This window comes from Capsicum annuum, chromosome 11 (genome assembly GCF_002878395.1).
Source record: "Capsicum annuum cultivar UCD-10X-F1 chromosome 11, UCD10Xv1.1, whole genome shotgun sequence".
NCBI lineage: Eukaryota > Viridiplantae > Streptophyta > Magnoliopsida > Solanales > Solanaceae > Capsicum > Capsicum annuum.
Window position 1 is genome coordinate 194425014 of NC_061121.1, and position 8029 is coordinate 194433042.

Genomic DNA, 8029 nt, shown 5'->3' on the forward strand with positions numbered 1-8029 from the left:
TTTCTGCGAGAAGAGTTTTTAGAAAATGAAGAATCGACTTACCTCAGCCTCTGTTTTGACTCTACAAGATGGTTCAAATGGATTTGTTATGTACTGTGATGCAATTAGAGTAGGTTTGGATTATGTCCTTGTTCAGAGAGGTAAGGTCATAGCCTATCCTTCAGACATCTTAAGCCCTATGAAAAAACTATCTAACTCATGATCTTGAGTAAACAACTGTAGTGTTTTCCTTAAAGCTGTGGAGGCACTATTTGTATGAGGTGTATGTAGATGTGTTCATAGATCATAAGAGCTTACAATATGTCTTTTCTTAGAAAGACTTAAATTTGCATTAGAGAAAGTGGTTAGAGTTATTGAAAAATTATGATATGAGTGCTCTGTATCATAGTTGCAAAGCCAATGTAGTGGTTGATGCTCTCAGTAGACTGTCTATGGTTAGTGTTGTAAGAAGAAGTTAGAAAGTTCATTAGCTTTCCCAACTAGGTATCACTTAGTCGATTCAGTAAAAGGTAGTGTATGGATGTAAAACAGTTCTAAATTATATCTAGTTTTTGAAGTGAAGGAAAAGCATGATAGAGATCCAAGTTTAGTTAAGTTCAAAGATCAGCCAGAGATCAGAAAGTAGAGGTTGGTGTTTTGCATTTCCAGGGTCAGCTATGTGTGCTAGGTGTAGGCTACTTGAGGCAACAAATTCTTTTAGAAGTTCATGGTGCTCGATACTCTATTACTCTAGGGGCCACTAAAATGTACCGCGATATGTGGGAGATCTATTGGTAGAGTGGGATGAAGTAGGATATTGCAGAGTTTGTAGTTAAGTGCTCTATGTGTTAGCAGGTTAAGATTGAGCACCAGAAGCCTAGTAGGCCCATACAGGAGTTTACTATTCCCACATGGAAATAGGAAAAAGTGAACATAGACTTTGTGATGGGTTTGCCTCGTACTCGTCATCAACATGATTCTATATGGGTTATCGTAGACAAGATGACCAAATTAGCTTATTCTTACCACTCCACACTTTCTATTCAGTCGAGGACTATGCTAAACTCTTTATCAGAGAGTTGGTCAAGTTACACAGAGTCCCAATATCCATTATCTCAGATAGAGGTACCCAATTTATCTCTTATTTATAAAAAGCATTCCAAAAGAGTCTTGGTACCCAAGTTCATCTCAGTACAACCTTCCACCCTTAGACAGATGGTCAAGCAGAAAGGACCATTCAGACTCTAGAAGATATGCTAAGAGCATGTGTTGTCGATTTTAAGGGTAGTTGGGATGACCACTTGCCTTTGATCAAATACGTATACAATAACAACTATCATTCTAGTATTCAGATGGCTTCGTTTGAGGCTCTCTACTGTAGGAGATGTAGATCTCTAATTGGTTAGTTCGAGGTAGGTGAGGCAGTAGTAGTAGGGACTGACCTAGTATTCAATGCCTTAGAAAAGGTTTAGTTAATCATCGAAAGACTTAGGGCTGGCCAGAGCCGATGAAATCGTACACAGATGTGTGGAGAAAGGATCTTGAGTTTGAGATTTGTGATTTTGTGTTCTTGAAAATCATTCCCATGAAGAGGGTAAAGAGTTGCCTTAAGACCTAGCTTGAGTGCACCTAGTATTCCACGTCTCCTTGCTAAAGAAATGCATTGGTGACCCAGTAGTCATAGTTTCCTTAGAGAGGGTAGATATTCAGAAGGATCTCTCTATCAAAGAGGTTCCAGTCTAGATCCCCGATCATTAGATTTGTAGACTGAGGAACAAAGAAATTCCCTTAGTCAAAGTCCTTTGGCAGAATCAGTCCTTAGAGGGAGCTACTTGGGAAGCAGAAATGGATATGCGGACCAAGTATCCTTACCTCTTCTCTGTAACCTCAGATCCATCTTAAGGTAACAGTCTTCCTTAACCTTACTTAGCTCCATGTTCAGCTATAATTATAACTTGGTATCCATTACCGTTGTATATTTAGTCATGCATACATGAATAAATTAGTCATGTACTCATGCATCAGATATGCATGTTCGGTATGAAAACCCAGCTTATCAGTAGCTTCAGTCATGTATTCCATACATCAGATATGCATGTTCAGTGTAAAAGCTCAGTTTATCAATAGCTCAGTCATGTAGTGATGCATCAGATATGCATGTTCAGTGTGTAAACTCAGCCTATCAGTATCTCAGCTTAATTAGTGTCATTTGAGGATGACTGTTTCCAAGGGGGAGATATTGTAATACCTCGTATTTCTCAAGATTAACTTAACTCTCAGTTCATTAGTAATACAGTATAAAAAATTTTAAATACTCAGTATTTTTTAGTTTAGAGCCTGCCATTGCGTAGGAAATTGAATTAGCTTTCCAACAATATAAAATTTACCTAAATACGATAATCGGGTAAGAAGTTATGGCTATTTTAAGTTTCAGTCATTAAACACCGTTATTCAGGCTAGTATGGCAATTGTTAATTTCCAGCGAGGTATTGCGATACCGGCGTGTCGCTCCACGAGCTAATTTCCTAATTGTTAAAATTCAGCATTGCTCCGCGATATTGGCGCGTCACGCTAAGGACCCAATCCACAATTGTCAATTTCCAGTAAAGCAACGCGATTGTACCACGTTGCGCCACCAGCCACATTCCCAGTTGTCATTTTCCAGTGGCTTGGTGCGATAGTGGCGCGTCGCGCCATGTGCCCAAATTGGAAATTTTTCAGTAATGATCTGGGGGTCATAGGATCCTGCAAAGATCAGGATGTGTTACTACAAATTTCACCAAAGTATAGGTATTTTTTGCACCTTTTCCCCTAAAATTCTTAAAATAAATATATTTGACAAGAGTTTTAAAACAATTTAAAAGCTTTATAAAAGACATAAAAATAACATTGCAATAAAAGTATGAATGTGAGTAAACCTTCTTGTTGTGAAATCTTGAGACATATGAATATCAATACTTGAAACTCATTTCTCTTTGGAATGAGATCCAGTGTGCTATCTTATTTATTTGTATTTAACAATCTTGCATTGCTGGAGTTCTTCAATTATACTCAACAGTTCTTTGTGGTTCGGCTTGCACATACACATTCAAATTAATTAATTACTAGTTGTTTAAATAACACTCTTCATCTTTATGCTCATATTACTTTTAAAAATATTTGGCTAAAAGAAACAAGCATAAAGGTACTTACCACTAAACATTTGAAAGTCATAAATGTAATACCCCACAAGCTTCTAGATAAGTTTTCAACTATTGGTCATATATTTAAAGGTCCCAAAGCAATTATTTTTAAAATATAATTAAGTGTTATGACCATTCACCTTGTGCGTAAAGTGTTTTTGATGCAACTTATGGTCATAGAAGCACTTAGAGCACAGTTGAGTTGAGAACATTCGTTATCAATTAAGTTTTAGTATTTGAGCCTCCAAGAGTCAACTTTAAACTAGTATAAGTTCTACAATATATAGAGTTTTGGAGCTCAAAACTCACCAAATGAAAGATCTTCAAGTCTTCTTTTCAACGCATCTAGTTTCACCTTAATAGTATATTGAAGCAAAAAGTTATGTTTTTTTTTAAATGAGAGTGTTTGCCTGCCAAAGATTTACGACCTAAGTTGACGAGCTATCAACTAGTTGAGGGGTTTTCAACTCCATCATCAATCTTAACCAGTAAAGATCTAAATCAGCTATACATTGGCGACTTGAGTTGACGAGTTGTCAAAAAGTGGACGAGTTGTGAACTTCGTCGTCAACTGAGAAATTCTTGCAAATGTTTTAAAGTTTTCTTAGGGTTAGTTTGGTCTTTTTCCTACCTTAAAATCTTTTCCTACGACTTAAATCCCCTATAAATAATATTTTCACATTATTAGTCAGTTTTCAACATGCTTATTTTCCTTTCCACTCTCAAGAGAAAAGAAATTAGGGGTTTTTCCCAAAGTTCAGCTTCTAAGGCCCCACTTCAAGTTTCTCTCAAGAAAGTTCATCAAGTTCATTTATGTGGGATTTGAACTAGGGGCGGATCCAGGATTTTCAGTGAGGGGGTTTAGTAGTACATATATGGTCTAGTAGAAGGAGGTTCAACCTCTACTATTTATACATAAAATTAAATTTTATCATGTAAAAATAGTATAATTTTCCGACAAAGGGGGTTCGAATGAACCCGCTGGACCTATGTAGATTCGCCACTGATTTGAACAAGGATATTCTTCCATCCTTGTTTCCAAAATCTTGATTTTTAATTAATTTTGAAGAAATTAGCTTACTAGGGTTTATACTCATTTTTCTAATGCTTTGAGATTTTGATGCTTCCTTTTGAATGGAACATTATTTTGTATATGATTTCATGTTTACTTATGATTTTATCCATGAAAGTATCTTAAGTATTGAGTTTGATATTTTTATATGAAGCTTCTATAAGATGATACATGATTTCAATTTTAAAGCATAAGTTACTGAGTTTACAAGAAGTTCAAGCTTATCAGTTCAAGTTACAAGTATTACAGTATGATTAAAGTTCAGTTTTGATCTTATGATCTTAGATAAGATATGAAATCCACAAGTTTCTTTATGAGTATAATTTAAGCAAGAGAAGTATAGTTGGTTTTCAATTTATAAACCCATATGTTATTTTAAGGTAGATTTCATAAGTATGAGAATATAAGTATATATTTTGGGAGTAGTATTTATCACTGAGAGGGGAATGTGATTTTAGTGCATTCTATTTTCCAAAAACTATGTGTCATCTTTGGTTTAAGGGACCTCGCCAGAGAGTATCTCCTCACCTAAATGGGCTAAGTTTAGTGATCACTCTAAGTTAAGATTCTATTTCGATGGAAAGACTAAAACAACTATCCTCAACATAGGTGAGACGTTAAACTCCATACTAGTTCACATGATTTATATCATTTATAAGAATCTCCCATAACAGTAAGATTTTAAAAACTATGTTTAATGACTTACAAGCTTTATTCAGATGTTGTTTAATGATTCATCCTTATATTATTTCATCTTTTCAGCTTTCAATTTTATTCATGATCACAGTGAGTCTATATACACTTGGCATGCATGTTTAAAGATTATGCATTGATTCAGTTTTACTTATTGCATTCACCTCCACATAGTCAGTATATTTCAAAAATATTGACCACATATACGTCTGTGTGGCCACATTATTTCATAATGTAGGTATCAGTTGTAGCTCACTACATCATGATCAGATAGTTTGGAGCTTCTAGCTAGCAGGTAATGAGTTCTTTTGATTCGAGGACTCGAGTCAACTATAGTTTTAGTATTATATTTTTATTTAGTCATATTGATTAGGGATAGCTAGGATCATTTTCGCTTACCTATAGTCAGTATTAGTAGAGGCTTCATATATAGTCAATCAGAGTTAATGTATTCAGTTTTAGTTTTCCTTTGTATAACTAATGTTGTAAATATTTTAAACTGTATTGTATTGGACAAGTTCAGCTAATGACATCTCTTCCACTTATTATTGTTAGTTTTATATAATTTATTCAGTTGCTCATGAATTATATCAGTATCATAAGTTAGTTTGGGATTATTTATTATTCTAAGCACCATGTGACATCAAGGGGGTAGTCTCAGGGCGTTACATTAAAAGTATAAGTAGTAAAGATTAAAGAATATATGCCTGAATTTTACCTAAATTATCCTTACCATGATGATAGACATTTGCAACCAAAAAAATGAAAATAATCAACGGTAATTTTGTTTTTAATTTCTCATAGGAAGAGTTCTTTAGATAGATCAAAGGTCATCATTCATGAAACTTGTAAAAAATCTCTATATATAAATAAAGAAGAAACATAAGTCAGCTAATGTGGCATGTCTCTAAAGCCAACATTGATATTTATCTTTTTATTTTTATTTTTTTGAGAGTTTTTATCATTTTAATATTTTAGGTTTCTTAAACGTAATAAAAAAATTACCTTTTATTTTTATGTCATTTATAAACAAACTCTTCATCTCCCCCCTTTAAATTTCACTAATTACCAGTAAACCTCTGTCTTTTCTTTAAACCATTACTTAACATCTTTTAGTTAAGTAAATTCTTGTATGCAAGTTAAGCTCTAAGTTATTCACACAAAAATCTAAAACTAAAAAACAAATTTGAAAATCGAAAATTGATATGCTAGAGCAATAGTGAAGGCAACAAAAATCAGATCCCAAAATCGAGAATTGATGTGCCAGAACAATAGTGAAGGCAAGAAAATTTTAGTAATTCATAGGAGCCGTGAAGTGAGATGAAAAATGAACTTTCGAATTCTATCGGCAAAATCTAGTAGGCTTTCGAATTATTCCCACTGTTGTACTTTGTAAGGCTTTAAGTGGAACTTTTCCTCCTTCCTAGCAAATTTTTTTCAATTCAATTATTTAATAAATAAATTTTTATTTCTACTATTACTGCTAATAACAATAAATACAACTACAGGCCACATGAAAATAGAGCCACGAAACGTGTGCTGCTCTCTATATTTTTATGTTCCGAATTTTCTCTAAATATTTGCTTTGTACCTTTCTAGTGTTTCATATTTTATTTACATATAAACTATGTAATTTGTTTTACTCTCTTTTAGGAGTTTCTTTTCACACTCATAAGTGTTAGATGAAATGGTCGCTTGACACTAATTCAGGAGATGTTGTCAGTGATGTCGTGAAAGAGTATCTTCAGAAGTGATGACTTACTTGGATTTATTTGAAGGACGTAAGATTTTGACTCTTTCATTTTACGAATCAAATATGTTTGTGGTTTAATTACTATTGTTTTGGTATTTTACAGTGAATTGTATTTTTTATTTTATGATGAGTCAGTGACTGATGATAAACTACAATTTTTGCGTAATATTTATCAATAATATCACTCCCTATTTGGAGAAGCATATGTGCTCTTAAATGGCTTTTATTCTCAATCATTTATGGTCTTAGCTTTTGATTTTGATGGTCGTGTTGGGTACTTGGTTAGGAACATATAAGGATGATGCAGCGAATTGTTTGCTGCAATTATAAAGGCATGAAAGAAATGGTTGTTACACCTTTCTTCTTTGACCTCCCAGCTCTAGCAAAAATCAGTGCACATCTATATACAAAATCTATCACCAGGTAAGGATTATAGTTTCTTGGGATGCTTCTATTAAATAGATTCTTCTGAATTGGTGATATAATGATATGATGTAAAATTTTGTGCGTAGCTTAATTTTGTCTCTCAAAATAAGCCCTACAGTTTTTATTATTTTAACTACTCAATATATAGTAGACGATGATATATGAACTGTGTACACTTTATCGTCCTCAGATTCTACTTTGTGGAAATATACACCGGGTATGTTGTTGTTATTTTAATAAATAGTAGACACCTATATGTCTAATATTTTATTGTTGTTGTGGACACAAGTCATCCTTAATCTATGCTCAATTTATGCCTTTTAGTTCGACAATCTTCTACTGAAGCTGTGACATAAGGGTTAATGTTCCTCAAATTGATCTTCATATACAACTATCATTATATACACAAAATGTCTTTTCCCTTTAGAAGTCGGTTGTTTATGATTAAAATCACTATTAACCACGTTGGATAGAGCTTCACTAAGGACATTGTATCGACACTTCAGATAAGCATAGACATGTCATCTTTGTATTTGCCATTGATTAAACAACCTTATTTGAAAACAAATTAGAGTTAAAATGCGAAAATTCATAATTTTTTCTAATATGTACCAATTACCATTCAGGTCTTTTGTTTCTTGCTCTTTCATTTGCTTCATTTATCCCGGAGTATGTAGAATAGCGGTGGTTGTTTAGTTCTTAATTTGTTTATTTAAAAACTTTGGTTTTTAGTTCTTCATTGGTAAAAGTCAAATAGTGAGTCGAATTGTAATTCAATAGTTTCTAGTAGAGCTTAATTTATTTTTTTGATATGTTAAAAGCTCAAAAATGTATGATAAAAAAAAATGTTGCCTTGTAATGAGATGATCCCAAAAGTCTAACAATTGTCAAATAATATCCAAAGTTCCTAGATATAGCAAATTA